Here is a 19,579-nt window from a genome sequence, read left to right on the forward strand (position 1 = left end):
TCTCTTTTTTTAAGTTCATTGGCCTAAGATAGACAAACAATAGCATTTCTAAAGATGAAAAGCAAAGGCTATAAGTCACTCTTATAGAGTTACGAGCAGTATATTTCAATCGTAAAGAGTACTATATAAAAAAAAATCTCTTCCGGAAATCAGTACGAAAATAACAATTACAAATAGTTGAAACGAACATAAATTTTCGAATGTGTAATCAAAGTGTCAACGATAAGAATATTTAGAGGTGAGATTTTGTTAAGTAATTGTGTTGTTCTAACATTCCAATTATCGCGCTTGTCACAATATGTGTAAAAAACAAAAATTTCTTGTAATGCATAAAAGCTTTTTTTATGGAAAAAAAACTTTCAAAACATAAAGAAATGACAAACTACTTAGGAAAACATGTTAAAAGCGAATTTTTAACATATTTTCTGCCAATAAATTATTTTAATGTCATAAATTTTAAATTGTGATTTTTGATAAAAAATGTTTTGGAGTTTCACTTAAAAACAAAAATCACGTATTTGCTGTTCAGTAAGCAAAATAAAAAAAAATCGTTTGATATAATGATTGGAATGACCCTAGGGCTAAATTTAAATGGTGCAAGGGTGTGACTTCAAATTTTGCTAATTAATTAGAGTAGGCGATATTTCAACGTACGTATTTTCTTTGTATTTTCATTTGTTTTGTACTTGTACAAAAACGTTTAAGCATGCCATTTTTTCGAAAGGAATTTTGACCATCAAGATATAAAGAGTAGTCGCAATCTAGGAAATATGGACCCAATAGTTTGGTCAGGAAAGAGCTCCAAAGTTTGAACCCCGTAATGTACTTTTGGGGTATTTTGCTATAGCTCGAGAAATTTTTCATTAAATTAAAAAAAATGTTTGCTATAAATTATAAAATTCGTTTATTCAAAAATAAACCATGGAGAAATAACATTTAGTAAATATAGATAATTTTTTATGATTTTATTCAATAATGGTTCAGGGATCAAGAGAGAAAAAGAAAAAAGCTTTACCATATTGCACAATGCGCAAAATAAAAGATGAACCACCCGGAGTAACTTTTAATCTAAGGATAGGATCTACACGTTCTAGGTCTCAATCTTCAAGATTCAAGGGGATGCCATCAAATATGCTGATTAATCGGTGCAACCGATATTTTAAGTTACAAAATCAGGACTGAATTCATCCTATACAAAATCCTATACAAAAAATATAGGAGATCAAATAGTTTGATCAGGAGAAAGGATCCAAAGTTTGAACCCCTTAATGTTCAATTTTACTTTTGCGACCAGGAAAACTTTGACGCGAATTGAAAAAAATTTACACACAATTATAAAATTCGCTTATGCAGAGATATTTCATGCAAAATGTAACTTATAGTAAATATTTACTATTTTTTATTATTTTATTTAATAGTAGTCGAAAGACTTTTAAATGGTAAGGTATACAGTTTTTTACATTGTTTTAAAGAAGATAATTTTAAAAGGTAGAATACAAAATTTGAGCGAAATCGGTCGAATTGATCGTAAGAAACCGAATTTTAAAAATACGACTTTATTTTCATTAATTAAAGAATTATTATGTGGTCTTTCTTCCTTAACAATTTGATGCAGAATTTTTATTAAACATATTTTTTATACTGTACATTACATTAATTATACATTACATACATTAATATCTCACATGTTAACAAATGCTATTAGTTATCATCATAACTGAAAACTTAAATACTTTTATGACATGTTTTGTTTTGAATACTAAACGTTAAACAAATTTTATAAAAGCGTTATTTCGATCTGGCACGCAGGAGTATTCAAAAATGAATAGCAGCTACTAACAAACATATGAAAACTAACAAACATATATTCAGAAAGCTACTAAGCAACTAACAAACTATAAGCTATAAGCTACTAACAAACATATATTCAGAAAAAAAATTTAGTTGTCTTACAAGCATCTTTTCGTCAATATACATCACAGCTCATTAAAATATATCGTATGCTGACGAATATTCTTCAGCTATTGACGTTACTTACAGTATGAATTCTTGTTTAGAGAAAAATTCACAACATATTAAAATATCTCATATGTTAACAAATACTCTTAACTATTACCGTAACTCAAAACTTAAATATTTTTTAGTCAAGTTTTTTTTTCAAAACTGAATGTCAAAATAAATTTTTACCAATCTTCATTTATGTCCGGCACGTAGGAGTATTCAAAAATAAATAGCAGCTACTAACAAATATATGAAACACAATTCAGAAAAATAATTGAGTTGTCTTACACGCATCTTTTCGTCAATATACATCACAGCTCATTAAAATACATCGTATGTTGACGAATATTCTTCAGCTATTGACGTAACTTAAAGTATGAATTCTTGTTTAGAGAAAAATTCACAACATATTAAAATATCTCACGTGTTAACAAATATTCTTAACTATTACCGTAACTCAAAACTTAATTTTTTTTCAAAATTAAAAATTAAATAAATTTTTACCGATCTTCATTTCTATCCGGCACGTAGGAGTATTCGAAAGTGAATTCGCAGCTACGACCAAAAGTACGACACAAAATTCAGAACATTAATTAAATGGTTTTATACGCATCTTTTCGTTTTTATACACCATCGCTCATTAAAATATGTTAACGAATATTCCTTAGCTATTGTCGTGATTCGAAGAATAAATCCTTATTCCGAGAAAATTCAATTAAAAGCAGAAAAAGAAACCAAAAAATCTTAGAAACTGAAAATTTGGTAACATCCTTTAGTGCATTGTCAGTAGTTCTAAAAAGATTTATGTCCTTCGTCTTTTTACTACCTAATCATTCAACCATTTTAACGTTTCTACGTATTGTAAAAACCCTAGTTTCAGACATGTTATGACATATTATTGACTACAACTGCATAAAAGTTTGTTTTATTTGGTGTAGTCTTTTTTATCCAACAATTTCAATCACTTCCTATAAGCTTGGCTATTTTTTATGAGGTAAATTGTACTTGTACGTGTAGTAAATGTTAATTTTAGCCTGACCCAGACGATAAACTTAGTCCTACTTTTTTATTTATAGTTATAAAGTATTTGTATCTTTATAACAGGCTATCAATTAATAATAATTGATGGCATGTTATATTGAAATAGTACATTTTGAGAATAGATAAGGCTTAGTTAGATTACTGGAACAGTGATTGGTTAAAACTTGCTGACAGTTTTTCCAATACGGAAATATTATGTTTGTTTCTGCAGCGCTGGCAAAACTTTCAAGATTTATTGGGTTATTTTAATGGTTTCTTTTTTCTAAAAAAAACAATCAATTATTTTTTGATTAATGTCTTCATATTTTTTTCAAATTATGCACACAACTTACCTTGTATAGATTAAGCTGACATACAATAAATAAGATTTCTAGTATGAAAAATAAAAATAGTTCGTTTTTAAGGTTCACTATCCCCTAAAGTTTTGGATATGAATATATTGCTTTCGATCAATTTTTTTATAAGAATTAATATCCTGATTAAGGTATGCCAAAACTTTGCTTCGTAATAATTAGTCGCACTATTATTTAAATCTTGCTATATTGTCAGCAATGAAATCTTTACTTTTACACTGTTAAAACTTTCTTTGAAAAAATGGTTATATAATAAATTATTTAATTGTTGTTTTACCACATTCGACCAAAACAGTCAAATAACCTTGAAAAATGGTATTCAAGCTGTTAACTGTGGAAAGAATCGGTTATTGACTGTTTTCACCTTACATGGTTCAACAACCAACATATTATCCGCGCCAATTAGGCCCTCAGCCTATGAGAATTGAGAGCACGTTCTTTGAAAGCTAGAAGCTAAGTCATATGACAAAGATTCATTTTAACTTTCTGTCATCAGATGCCCAATAATTTTGTAGTGGCAAACACCTTATGAAGCCATTTGGATCCTTGCAGCTGGATATGTACTTCAGCCGAGCTAACTATCAATCTCATGATCAACTGAAGGAAGGTTCGAATTCCAGCGTTGACATTACAATATTTCCTCCATTCCATCAACATATGAAGAGCTTTCAGTTCCCTGCACTCCTCAATTGGTGACCCTTGACTATTGAAGAACGAAACACTTACTCACACATAGATGGCAGCAACATAAAATAGCTTAACACAAAAAAAATCTGGTATTTCAATTCTCTCACGTTAGGTGGCACCATTAGATAACCACTACCTACCTCCCCCTAATGAAAAGTTTTTCATTACTTAACTCCAATATCCAGTTAAATTTGCTTCTACAGTTTTTAGCTCATGTTGTAAATGGCTACAAGACCTTAGAGTTTTGTACTCATGTTTTTTTACCATACCAGTTGTAAACGGTTTTAAATCCGTAAACGTAAGGAAATGTTCCTGCACGTAAACGTTATGGTTAATTGAATGGACAGACTGCTGCCGCTTGTTTTACCAAAATTTAAGGATGAATATTCTGACAGTGTACTTAAGATACTTTTAAAATAATGGAAACCCTGAAAACTCAACTATTATTAAAAAAATTGTAAGGATAATTTTGTAATTCTTGTAATAAATCAACATTTGATGTAAGATAAGATTTGTTTGGATTCTCTAAAAGACTTCTATCAGAAATATTTTTAAAAAGTATAAAGTTTTTATAAGGTTATTTCAAAAGAGAACTTTAGCGTTAGAATGTTAGTTTAAAAAGTTATTTTTTAGTACTATTATTTTATGAAAAAAGATACCAAGAATAGTTATGATATCTTCAAGGTTTTCGATTGCTTTATGAATAGATCTGTTTTAAGTTAAAGTAAAATTTTGTTTTTAAAATGTTTTATACTTTTTTGAAAAAGCGGCAAATATGTTTTTTTTATCATGAATGCCTTTAAATTATTTTAACTGGTGAAAAATCAAATTTTGTTAAAAACACGTATACTATGTTTTCACACGTAACCTGTATATGAATAGTATACTTACACGTATACTATTCATATACAGGTTTTTCGCCGAAATGAAAAGATTCAAATCTTAAACAGAAATTAAATCAAAATTAATGCTTGAATTAACTAAAATACACGATAAGGGCAATAGCTCAAATTTCTGTAAGCTGTTTTTTTTATTTATCAGATTTGAAAACTTGATTTTTTTTCTAATTCAACTTTGTTTTCTTGGAGTTATAGAATAAATTTTAATTAGAAAGTCACACATGCAGTTTATTTATTTGATTTATAATCCTAAGATGTTTTCTAATTTAACTTTTGGATTAAATATCTTAAGGGAGAGAATTGTCTTTTATGAAACACATGTTCAAAATAAATTACTGACCTCTCATTAGTACATTTATTGTTTTTTTTAAATTTTCTAAGAAATGCTCTAATTAATAAAATCTCGAATGCATATAATCTTTCATTCAAGAAAAGAAAGGTAGTTCCTTACTTAATTTAGTAAACATTACAGAATTTTATTTTCTAAATCTTTCTTTAATCAAAATAACCTTCTTTGGAGGTAACTACCAGGTCATAAATTTGCAGCATTTTATTGGTTAATAGTTTTTCTAAAAATTCGGATCCAATGTTATTCCAAATACATTCAATAATATTTTCATATATCTGGTGCACTTGGCTCAATTATTCAACCAAACATCATCACGATTTTGCGTACTATGGAAATATGGTACATTGATGGTACATACGTAATATGATACATGGAAATATGGTGCTAGGTACATGTGTATGGTGATCAAATATTTGATCTATTTTATAGACAGAGTGCTAAATATTTTTTTCAACTGATTGCTCGATGCAGAAAAAATAGGATTAGTTTAAAAGACAAAAGCTGTGTAAATATTGTAGTTCTATTATTTCTCAAGCTTTATATAAAAAAATGAATCAATAAATAAAAAAAATAGGAGAGTAATTAATTAGCAGTAATGAATACAATAACGTCAGTAAAAAAATGCTTCATTTTAAAGATTGCTTTTTGTTAGAAGCCACATACAAAATTATGCATATGCTCTATGTTACAAATGGTCTTTGGTCTTCTTTTATGACGTGAAAATTTTTTAAAACAAATGCACAATTGTTTTAAAAATTCAGGCCAAAAAAATTTTTTGTAATTAAAACCTTGGGCACTATAAAGAATATTTTGTTAGAAATCACTAAAAACAATTATTTTGTATATGATTTTGATTTATTTCCGTTCTTAGATGTTATAAATAGTGTTCTTATAAATCATACAAGCTATTCATAAAACTTATTCAGACACCAAATATGTTTTTCACTTGAACTTTTTTGACTTATTAAAAATTGTTTTTGTTACATATCACGCTTACAATTTAAACAGTTGATATCTTCATCCTCATATTCAAAATGTCGCCAACACGCAACTAAATTCTGAATAATATTCACATACCTGTTTTTGTAACATGATGAAAATGACAGAATAATAGAAAAATACTCAGGTGTAGATAACATTACTAATCGCGTTGAAAAGGAGTTGTTCTTGAAGAAAGAAAAAGGCGAAAAACATGCTAAGTAATAAAATATTCTACCGTATTTAAACAGTGGTCTAATAATCTCTGTAATAGAAATCGTCAAGTTCTTTTCCTTGGGTTATTAATTGGAACGTGTGCCTGTTTGATCACGTGCTTGATATTTATAACGATAAAACTTTAATAACTATTTTAAACATTGAGGCACAGTCAAAACACGCTTTTAGAAATCATTTAAAATTCAACTGGGAATGTTTTTGAAATGTTTTGCTTCCTTTTATCATAATTGAATTGTTAACACGTGTTTAATAATTTTAATTACTCTTTCAAACACTGGAAGTTTAGTCAAAAAAGCTTCTTAGTAAAAATCTATTAAAAGACAAAGGGTAGTATTTTTGCAAAAATTTGCTTCCTGCTATCTTGTTTCCTACATGATTGAGTTGTTAAGAAAAAGTGTGCCTGTTTGATCACGTGTTTGATATTTATAATCATAAAACTTTAATAACTATTTTGCACATTGAGGCACAATCTTTTAGAAATCATTTAAAATTCAACTGGGAATGTGTTTGAAATGATTTGATTCATAATTTAATGTAATTTTCTTTTTAACATAATATCATAATTATGTTAATATTTTTTAACAATAATTTTTAACGTAATATCTTTTTAGCATAAATCATAATTTAATTTTTAGCAAAAATGTTGAATTACTTTCTTATACATTAAGGTTTAGTCAAAAAAGCTTTTTAGTAAAAATCTATTAAAAGAGGAATGGTCGTATTTTTGTAAAAATCTGCCTCTTTCAATCTTGTTTCCTACATGATTGAATTGTTAAGAAAAAGTTATCACGTGTTTGATAATTATAAAGATAAAATTTTAATTACTCGTTCAAACATTGAAGTACAGACAAAACTAATTTTTAGTAAGAAGCATTTAAATATCAAATAGAAATATTTATGCTTCCTTTATCTTTGTCTTCTACATAATTGAATTACTGACAAAAAGTTAACACGTATTTAGCGTTATAAAGATTGGAAAAGATTTTTTTTTACATATTGCGGTTTACGGCTGTGACAGCCTGGCAGATGAGGCGTTGGGCTCATGTCCAAGAAGTTGTGAGTTCGATTCCCACCGACCGAAGACTCCCCGCGGATAAATGGTGACTGGTGCACGTTAAATCTGTTGGGTCACAAAGTCCTCCATGTTCTAAAAACATACTTTCCATAAAAAAACCTTCCCATACTTGTGGGGTTACTGAATTGGAGATTGATAGTTCTCTGGTTCAGGTCAAAATTGCTATCTGTGGATGAATAAATGGAGATGAGAATGGGTCCCCCTTGTAAACGAGCTATGGATGAAGTTGTATTTTCGGTCATAAATGGCGCCACTGAAAAGCAAGAAAGACACCCACTGCCTTAAATTCGCTTGGTTTTGCCAAATAGGTTTGCTGGTATTTGACAAGTCTCATTAGTAACAACAACAGCACATATTGAGGTTTAGTCAAAACAAGCTTTTAGGGAAAAGTATTTTGAAGCTAAATGCGAATATTTTTAAAACGAAAAGCTTCCTTCATCTTTGACTTCTACATATTTGAATCGTTAAAAAAAGTTAACATGCGCTTGATATTTATAAAGGTAAAACTTTAATTACTATTTTTTACATTGAGGTTTAGTTAAATCAAACTTCTTAGTAAGAATTATTTAAAAGACAAATGAAAGTATTTTTGCAACACTTTTTTTCCCTTCTAGCGTCTCTTAAATCATTGAAGTGTTAATAAAAAGTAAACACGAGTTTAATAATTATAAGGATAAAACTTTAATTACTATTTTGCTTATTGAGATTACAGTAAAGACAAGCTTCTTAGTAAAAACCCTCTGATAGACAAATGGAAGTATTTTTGCAAAAATTTGCTTCTTTTAACTTTGTTTCCTACGTTATTGACTTGTTAAGAAAAAGTTAACACGTGTTTGATAATTATGAAGATAAAACTTCAATTGCACTTTTATATATTGAGGTTTAGTCAAACAAAGATTATTAGGAAAATTTATTTTACTTTATCTTCTACATACATAAAATGCTAGCAAAATATTTATTCGCTTTTGATATACAAATATCTAGCGCGTTTGATTTATAAAAGATAAAACTTTAATTAATTTTTTAAACATTAAAGTTTAGTCAAAAGAAGCTTTTAGTGAGAAGCATTTGAAGTCAAATGGAAATATTTTTGCAACGATTTGCTTTCTCTTTTCCAAGTAAATAAATTGTTTAAGAAAAGTTAACTCGTGTTTGATTTTTATATGGATTAAACTTTAATGACTGTTTCATACATTTGAAGTTTAGTCAAAGCAAGGTTTTAGCAAGAGTTCTTTAAATATCAAATAGAAATATTTAAGTGAAGATTTTCTTCCTTTAATTGTCACTTACATAGTTCAACTGTTAACAAAAAGATAATGTGTCCAAAAGATTTTAAATTGCTTTGTGTGAAAAGAAATATAGTTTTTTGTTAGCAGACGCATCAATTAGAGCAAAATTTTTAAAGGGTATCGAAAAAAGTATGATGCTACAATTGCGGGCTAAATTCTCTAGCCAGCATATTGTAATGATAATTTTATTATAATAAAATGGATATTAATTGCGTTTCAAAACAGCCTTATGTTTTCAATACAGTGCAGTTTTTACATTCATTTTTTAAAAGATTTATAAAGATGTGTAAGCAGTCGAAAGCTTAAGACAGTTATAAAAAATAATCTGATCAGAGCTCACCACTCTAATTCGAAAAACGTGTTAAACGCAAAAAAGGATTAAGTCGCAAGCACGCTTAGAATCTAGGTTAAAACTTACTCGAGGAAGAAGCCTACGCGAAAAAAAATAACTATTTATGTGTTAAAAATGAATGAATTTAAGAAAACGTTTATGTATAAATTCTGCTTAGAAAATTCTTTTGAAGCAACCATTGTTATGTTCGTATTGCCTAACAAATGTTTAATTTACATCGAAAAGGACTTAAGTTAGTAAAATTAGCTTATTTTAATTTAATTGTAATCATTATCAATATTTTAATTTTATTAAAAATATGCGGATCGTTTGCAAACAAATTATTTTAATTAGAAAATTTGAAAGAATTAAATTTTCTTGTGAAGAAAGCTTACTCATCCAAAATGTTAATGCATTAGAAAAGAAAATATACGATTGATGAAAAGGTTTTTTACGGTACATTGCGCAGTTTGCTAACAGGATTTACGACAGCTTTTTAAGTTTAACAGACCTTAATTTACAGACTAAATAAGCTGCTCAGACATATTTAGTTTTCTTAAAAACTGAAAAAAAATTAATCAAAGTTAAGTTTTTTAATTGTTTACGGAAGTTTACATTTAAAACTTTTTTGTTTAAACTCCAGATCAAATATAGCTTTGTAATAAATATATGTGCTATTAAACCGCTTTTATAGTTTTATGATTTATTTATTTGAAGAAAATTGAAATATGCAAATTTTTTGTATTGTGGTTTCTGCATGTGACCATCTAAGAAAATCAAAATTAAGATTGATCAAAAGAAAGTAAATGAAAATAAAAAGAACACGAATAAAAACAAAATATTATTTAAAGTTATGTCTGTTATTAAATAAAATTATTATTTAACATCAATGAGTTACGACGTTAAAAAAATAAACCAAATACCTGCATTTTGACATTAAATAATTAAATAAAAGATAAAAAACAGGAAAAAAAAGAAGTAAATGCAGTCAGAAAGAAAAGAACGTGAAAAGGAAATGTTGCCATATAAAACATGTATATGATTGCTTTGGTACTATAATTAAGCACCTTATTGAGTGTCGAAAACACCAATGTGTTACTAGTAGAAAAAGAAACTGAACGCCTGTATTTCGACACTTCATAAAAGAAAGAAAAGAAAAAGAAATAAATTGAGCCAAATATGAAAGAACGTGAAAAAGTACAAATAATATCATATAAAACGCGTATATAATCGTTTATGAGGCACTATAATGCGCGTATATGAGGCACTATAATGAAGCGCCAGTGTCGAAGCACAGGTGTGTTACAACTCTGAGACACCGTACACTTGTCATGAAATAAGAATAATTGTTAAAATAAAATAATGAAGAGTGAAAAAGAAAGTGAGCGAAAAAATACGATAATATGATATAAAGTACGCATTCTGTAATGAAGAACTTCGTTCAGTGTCGGTACACCAAAGTGTCAGGATGTTAAAAAAGACACTGAACGTTTGTGTTTGGAACACTAAGGATTACACATTGGATGTTTTCGTTTGGCATTAATCTGTTTTCGATAACGCAGTGTCCACCATATATTTTTTTACCGAAACTAGATTTCTTTTAATTCAATGTAATTTACATGTTATGGTCCTATTCTTTTATCAAATTAAATATACAAGAAAAGAAAGGATTCTTCCCTTTGTCAAATAACAAAACAATACATATGAGGATAGCTTACTAAAGAAGAATATCTTTAATATTCGTATTATTGAATAGGCTCTTAATTTAAAATGAATAACAATAATAGTTATTAAAATATATTTGATTTAATTTTATTATGGAAAATTTCCTTCAAACTTTCCATAATTTTAATACAAAATAAGCATAAATTTTTTTTAAATTAACAACGTGCGTAATTCATATTCATGCTATTATGTTTTACAAAATATCTTATCAGATCTATACCACGTTCAAGAAGGATGAGTAGTAGCATTTAAATGAGTTTTTAAAAGGTTTCTTTACATCAAATCTAGCATTTCAGGAATTATTTATTTCCTGCAAAAATCTATTCAATTTATTATATGACGAAAATAACACACATGTTATATCAACTTTAAAATGTTCCTTCTATTTTTATTTTTAACAACTAGAGATAGTTATAAAGTGATAAAAATGATCTAGTGACTGCACTATGTTTGTTTAATGTATTTTCCAGACGATTGAGACAGCCAAATAAGCATTTTTCTTGTCCAGACATAATGAAAAGTAAAATTCATGGAAAATCCTCTCGACATTAAAAAACGAATAAATTTTTCTACTAAATATATGTTGTGTAATTGTTCTTAAAAATGTTGTGTTTGAAATATGAACTAAAACATATGTTTAAAACTAAATGTAAGAATAAGAGAAGCGTAATTTATTTATTTTACGCAATAAAATTAGCGTTTGTTTTCACAAAGTCCATCAATTATATCTTCTAAATCATTACACAATTATATTTTCCAAACAAATATAATTTAAAGTAGAACATAAAACTACTAATGATTATTATAGGACAAAAATGCTAGAAATTAATGTGTTATGGAATTAAAAAATCTTATCTCTAAGTTAAAAAGGATAAGTAAGAAGAATATAAAGTTAAAACAAAACAAACGAAATAAAAAATTAAACAACAATAAACAAACATTCAAGTTAACCGAACATTAACCAACATCCACAATCTTTTCGGTATTTAAAACCTAACAAAATTTAGTTCTTAGTTCATAAACTTTAATGTAAACCAAAAGTTAACAGATTCTACTTGAGAGTTAACTGATATTAACTAAAAATTCACTAATGAGATGCAGGAAACTAAAATTCATTTCTTCGCTATTTCTTAACAGAATTAACGGAGCTCGAAATGTCATTTATAAAAAAACTATCAGTTAGTTTTTCAGATTTGAAAATCGTGTCTAAAGTTTATTTTGGCTGTTTGGAGCAATTGTTAGGATGCATTTTTTCCTCCATTTTCTTGGAAACCATTCGTTTGGTAATTTTTCTGTTCCTAAGGTAAGCAGTAAAGTAAGCATAGTAAGCAAAGTAAGATAGTTCTTACTACTTACTGTATCTAAAACATTCATTTGGTAATTTTTCTTTCGTATGATAACGGTTTACTGGAAAATTATGGCTATCAAAATTATAATTCTTGTTACCTCACATTTAGTAATAAATACAAAACTGAAAAACAAATTTGACTGAATAAATGGATTTTATGCCATGCTCTAAGGCATCATGCTAAAATTACCAAACTTTACCACATTTACCGAATTTTATCACATATTATAAAATCGTATTTTATTGTAAACTTTACCTAACTCGCTAAAGGGCTTCAGTAAATAGTACCAAGTGTTTTGGTGTTCTCATAGAGCCAGAAACACTGTAACTTATACCATTTATTAGTAGTTTTGACCATACATTTTTCTCGAGTGCAGTTTTATGTTCTTATTTTATAAAAACACCGACATCCACCCGTATTTAAATCTCTCAATACGAGATATTTTATATTACTCATTTAAATTGCTAAAGTTGTATTTTCATATTATAATTTTCGTTTATTCAAGAGCTTCTGCGTATGATTCTTTTCGATATTAAAAATAAAAACGATAGCAAAGGACACTAAATCATTGATATGAATATTGAAAAGACAATAAAAGAGAAATCGGAGCAGAATATCTTGATCCGAATGAATATTTTTTATTTATATTTTTGTTTCTACTATAAATATAGAAACTTGTCTACATTTATGACCATGAAATATTGCAAATATCGTGATGCGGAAATACAATATCAAAGTATAAATAACATGATATGAATAGTAAGAAAAAGAACAAATAACAAATCTTCATTGAAAATCGAATTATTTTTCCATACTCGCAGCTGCCACTAAAACGTAGCTAAACACCTAAACTTTTTATGCAATACATATTACATAATATATATTTATGAAATATATATTAAAGCAGTAGAAAGTTAATTGATGAATGAAATAAAAAAATGGCAATAGAAGACTTGAGTAAGATATAAGACGGTGAGATTGTGTTTGAGAATTGGTCACAGTTGAATAAAACACAAGGATTAGGGAAATAGAAGAAATAAAAATCAGAAGATATTATTTGAATGAATTAATATTATTTTTGCAATATTTTTATGAATTTATACTGAAGATTATTCCGAAAAAATTACATTTATTTTTATACTGTAATACTGCAATCATGACATAAATTTTATCAAGAGAGGATGCAATAAAAACTGAAACAATACTTAGCTTTAATACAAACAGAGTTGAAAATATTAGAGTGTGTTGAAATTTAATATCGTTCAAATTTGTTTCCAATTGTATCGTTTAATATTTCGTATGAATTTATATTCTTGATAATTATTCCTAAAAATTACTTATATTTTATTTTAGTTAATACTAAACTGTAATAACGAAATAATTTTTATCAATGGAACTCAATTAATGACGCAATAAAAACCGAAACAATCCTTAGTTTTGATACAAACAACGGCTGAAATTTCAGAGTGCATTGAAGCACAATATCATTGAAATTTATTACAAATTGTGTCGCATAAACTTTTTATAAATATATACTGAAAAATATTCCTAATAAATAGGGTTTATTTATTATTAATGTTTTTGAAAACGCTAAGCATATTGTAATTATACGATAATTTGTATCACTGGAACTCAATGGATGAGAACAATAAAAATTGAAACAATACTTCGCTTTAATAAAAACACTGTCGTAAATTTCAAAGCACGTTGAACCATAATATCTAACCATATCCACGTTGAACCATAATATTGATATAATATTAATAGGACGCCATACAACAGAAGAAATTTTCTCGCCGCAATTTACCTTTCACCTCCATGATTAATTTCAATTTTAAATACAAAAAAGGTTATTGCAGTAAACGTAGAGTAAGCCATGAAATTTACATTACTGAAAAGAAATTTTTAAGATATCAAAATAAAAATAAATTATGAGACGATAACTGACGCAATGGATATGCTCTCCTCCAATAATTGGTTTGCATTTTGATATTTTAAATTTTTTTCAGCAAATTGAAACTTCCTGGTTTACTCTAGGTTCCTGGTTTATTTTCTGGTTTACTCATTTTTTCCTTCCTTTATATTCTAAACTAATAATAGACGTGAAAGAGAATTTGCAACGAAAAGTTTCTCCCGTGGTATGGCTTCCTCTTAACACGATCACAAGTTGTACTATATAACCGCACTTCTTAAACGAGATTACAAGTATAATGGTTTAGTTTTAAATGGTTGAATTTAACATCTCATTAAGGCTACAGAAAATTTGGTGACAGGGTATAATGGGATGAGAAAATGGTTGAATTTATCAATCTCAATAAGGTTACAGATAATTTGATAGAAGGATATAATGAAACAGAAACATAGTAGAGTGTAGCATCTAATTAAGGCAGCAGAAAATTTGTTTGTAGTGTATAATGAAATAGAAAAATGGTTAAAGAAAAATGCTTGAATTTAACATCTCATTAAGGTTGCAGGAAATTTAATTGCAGGATATAATTGAATGGAAAAATGGCTGAATGATTGATTTGAATGGTTGCAGAAAATTTGATTACAAGGTATAATGGAACTGAAAAATTGTTGAATTTAATAATTTATTAAGGTTGCAGAAAATTTGATTGCAGAGCATAAAGATAAGGAAAAAAGGTTGAATTTAACATCTCATTAGGTTCGCAGAAATTTTAATTGCATGGCATAATGAAACGGAAAAATGATTGAATTTAACATCTCATTAAGGTTGTAGAAAATTTGATTGCAGGGTATAGGTGTAATGAAACGGGAAAATGGTTGAATTTAACATCTCATCAAGGTTGCAGAAAATTTCAATACAAATTTATTGCTAAATGAAACGAAAAAAAAGTTGAATTTAACACTTTAAGGTTATTGTAAACTTTATTACATGGTATAATGGTTCAGTTTTAACGAAAATATACTTGAATATACAATCTCATAAGGTCGCAAAAAATTTTCATCGTATTATGATGCAAGATACTGATATTACGATTCAATGTTGAACCAATTTTTCTGAAAGAGTATAATTAGTAAAACGATATATTTTCTACTTACTTCAGCATTATAGTCACTTGATCAATCTCAAATTAGTATCAAAATAATTTCAATTCACTTTCATTATTCATAATTTGATGTTTATTGGATTTCTCAAAATGGTTCGATAATTTATCTAAGGAAAATATCTTGAATGGCATGAAAGAAAAACAGTAATGTTCAAAACCTGAAAAAAGATAACAAATTATCAAAAACAAATATTAAAATGCTTCAACATCAGAAATATTTTAAAAACGGTTAAACAGCAACAATTTAAAAGATTTGCTTTAAACAAATGCCTTTACAGTGCCTCTATTAAAAATTTTAGAATTTTCAATTAAATTTAAATTTTAATCTAGAAAATATTTTAAAAAATGAGATGAAGTAAAAATCAAAAAATAAATAAATAAATTATTTTAGTAAAGAATATATGTTTAATCTGAAAAAGGAATACCGAAAATATTCATTCGAAAAAATATTAAAATGAAAAACATTAATATAAAATGAATTATTTTGGTAAATAATATAAATTTAATATAAAAAAAAGAATACCGAAAGTATTCATTCGAAACAATATTAAATTAAAGTGCCAGTAAAAAAAAGAAAATCTAGAAGGTCAACATATGTGCCTGTTAAACAATTTTTACAAGGTCAACGAAATTCTAAGTATAAAGATTTCATTTTTTTTTTTTTTTTTTTTTTTTTTTTTTTTTTTTTGCCGGTGCAGCAAATTTTGACAAGTTAAATATAACTACAAGTGTTAAAAAATTGTCTTTCAGGTAAACCAAGTACCACATGCTACTTAGAACGGGTTTTTGTTATGCAACCGATTTCTAGAACAGAATTTGCATTTGAGAAAAAATACTACCTGTTTCCTTCCTTCTGGACAGATTTAAAAATAGAGATTTTAGTACAACTATTTTAAGTTTAGCTCTGAACTTTCTCCAATTTAGCAAAAATTGGCCTGAGAAACTTTTCATTTATCCGTTACACGAGATTATTTTATAGTTCTTAGATCTATTCGTATCGCTGATTTCAAATCTGCAATTAGTTTCACTCTCTAAGCTTCAGTTTTTTTTTAAATGACGTTGTTAGCCTATTTCTTGTTGAAATGTACAAGTTTAAAAACTTTATGTATAACAAAGGGTCGCCTAAGTTTTGAGGCAAACTTCTAAACAAGCTAGGGCACATCATTAAAATTAAAATTGGCCAGAAATGTCAAGTGTTTCGAAATATAAATAGAAAGAAGTAGCTGGAAAATGTTTGGAACAAAATCAGGAAACAACTAGCAATAATATTATTTATTGTAATCCAAATAAAAATAAATCAATGTGAATCATTATTATATATTGCAAATCGAAGGAAAATTTATATAGTATAATTTTCTTTTCTTTTTTACCAAAACAAAAGTTTAATCACTTTTAATTTTATTTTGATTTCAATTTTAAATTATGTTGATGATAATGTTGAGAGTTTATGTAAAATGTTCGAATTTTATCGCAATTCAAAGTTTTTAAACTTGCCCAATAAGAACATTTTGATTTTTTTACTTTCTTTTGTAAAAGTTTTCTTTCTGTTTATTCTAGATTTTTATTTAACCTTTAATGATGCTTTGTTTATGTAAAGCGTTTGAAATGTAAATTGTTATGACTTTATGGTGTTAATATATAAGCTTATGACTGCAAAATTTAAAACTACAAAAATATAGTTTATCAAAAAAGAATTAACTTAAAATAAGTTTTGTAAAAGCTAATCCCTCACCAATAAAGAATAACACAAATATTATTATAATTGCCCCTTCCTAAAAATCTGTGACACAAAAAATCGATACTATTTTCATAAAATAATTAGCAAAAAATGCCATTTTTAAATTTTGTCAAAATGAAGAGCTTACTTCTGTTTTACAATGCAAGCCGTAAAAATGAGAAAAATAATTTATCACTTAAAAAAAAAGAACATTAATTCCGACTGAAAAAATGTACAAAATAACTTATTCTATAAAACATTAACACTGACATGCGAATAAATATAGACAAAAAAAGAAGAAAAAAAAGCGAAATAATATATTTTCTTAAAATGAAAAATATCTATGCGTATAATGATGCAAATCTAAAATGTGTAAAATAATTTAATTTCTTGAAAACAAATATATAAAAACTTATAGTAATGTAGGTAAAAGAATTCTAGAAAAAAATTTATTCCGTTAAGAATAAAAATACAAAATAAAAATAATATATATAGATATATATATATAAAAAAATCTAATAATACACACCAAAAAAGAAACTGTGCAATGCAAGTTATTCCCTTAAAAATATAAATATATATATTTGTATAACAATGAAGGCCAAAATGTATATATATATATATATCCAAAACAATTTATTTCCTTAAAAATAAAAATGAACCTACGCATAATAATACAGACCGAATAAAAATGTGCAAAATAATTTACTTCCTTAAAAATAAAAATATGCATACGTGTAAATGAAGCAAATCTTAAATGTTTGAAACAATTTAATTCCTGAAAAACAAATATATAAAAACGTATAATAATGCAGGTTTAAAAAAACGTGGAAAAAAATTTATTCCTTTAAATAAAAATATTATATATATATTCACATAATAATACACTTCAAAAAGCAGTGAAAAACAAGTTTACTTTAAAAAATTCGAAAAATTATTCAAAACAGTTTATTTCCTTAAGAATAAAAATGAATCTACGCATAATAATGCATACCGAATGAAAATGTGCAAAATAATTTATTTCCTTAAAAATAAAAATATGCATGCGTGTAAATGAAGCAAATCTAAAATGTTTAAAATACTTTAATTCCTTAAAAACAAATGTATAAAAACGTCTGATAATGTGGATCGAAAAAGTGTGTAAAACAATTTTTTCCTTTAAAAATANAAAAACTGTGCAGAACAAGTTATTCCTTTGAAAATAAAAATATATATTCATTTAGCGACGCAAGTCGAAAAAATGTGCAAAACGATTTATTCTCTTAAAAGTAAAAATGTATGTACGCATCATAATAATACATACCGAATAAAAATGCGTAAAATAATTCATTTTGTTCAAAGAAAAAACTGTGCAGAACAAGTTATTCCTTTGAAAATAAAAATATATATTCATTTAGCGACGCAAGTCGAAAAAATGTGCAAAACGATTTATTCTCTTAAAAGTAAAAATGTATATACGCATCATAATAATACATAGCGAATAAAAATGCGTAAAATAATTCATTTTCTTAAAAAAAATAATAAATAAAAATAGGCATACGTATAATAAAGCAGACCTATAGACAGTTTATAACCATAATAATAAAAATATATCTGCGCATAGTATAGCAGGCCGAAAAATGTGCCAAACAATTAATTCTTTAAAAACAAACACAAACGAAAATATCGTTTGAAAAAAATCTTTTTTCATTTTTTATTCACTGACAAAAATATCGTTTGTAAAAAAAATTATTTTTGTGCATAACTCAAAACAAGATTAAAAACAGAAATATTTGAAACTATTTAAATGAAGAAAACTGAAACCGCGCATAAACAAGATTGTTTACATCGCGCGAAGGAAAGGAAGAGCGAAAAGAAGTCCAGAATGACGTCCTTACCTGTTCACTGCTCCGCGATCATCGTAAGAATGGCTGCGCTCTCTATTCAATGTAGGAAAAACTCAACGAGGTCACTAGATCAAACACAAACGAGTTTTCGTCGCTTCTAACGGCGAGTAACGCTGCTTCCGGGACACTTAGAACTGCCCCCTTCTTATTCTTTAGGGAACCCTTGAGAAATCGGGGTCAAGTTTAAAGAAATCTGATGGAAATATCTTGTATGAACGAAATAAGCATCCGGGTTTACGAATAATTTATTAAGTAATAACTCATAGTTTAAAATTTAAACTTAATAAAGCTTTTTCTGTCGTTTTGGTTTTTAGAGGAAAATTTACATATTTATATCCGTTTATAATTGGTTAAGCATTACATAAAGTAAAATTAATTAAATATTGTTATTTTTTTCCCTATAAAACTATGAAATAAAAATACATCATGTAGAATTTATGAGAATATGTATAAATCTTATGACTATTTCAATAATTAAAAAAATGCAATAATTAAAATTTTATGGATTGAAATAATATATAAAAACACATTCATTGATAAAAGAGATAACTTTATTACATCTCATTTGAAATTAGTTTAATTGTGGATCTG

General features: G+C 26.9%; 1 protein-coding gene across 2 annotated transcripts in view; it reads right to left on the reverse strand.

Annotated features, from left to right (window-relative positions):
• The window catches only part of LOC107440224 (uncharacterized), a 35,364-nt gene extending 16,252 nt beyond the window's left edge, over positions 1 to 19,112 (reverse strand). Inside the window, exons 1-2 of one of the 2 annotated variants that reach the window (XM_016053082.3) lie at positions 18,980 to 19,112; positions 15,378 to 15,543 (exon numbers count right to left, since the gene is read on the reverse strand). The gene's annotated coding sequence lies outside the window, so the exon portion shown is untranslated. Of the gene's footprint in view, positions 1 to 6,407; positions 6,544 to 15,377; positions 15,544 to 18,979 lie in introns of those variants that run through there. The other variant, XM_016053083.4, reaches the window with a different exon arrangement.
• Between the last annotated feature and the right edge of the window lie 467 nt (positions 19,113 to 19,579).

The sequence above is a fragment of the Parasteatoda tepidariorum genome, chromosome X2, assembly GCF_043381705.1.
Source record: "Parasteatoda tepidariorum isolate YZ-2023 chromosome X2, CAS_Ptep_4.0, whole genome shotgun sequence".
Classification (NCBI taxonomy): Eukaryota; Metazoa; Arthropoda; class Arachnida; order Araneae; family Theridiidae; genus Parasteatoda; species Parasteatoda tepidariorum.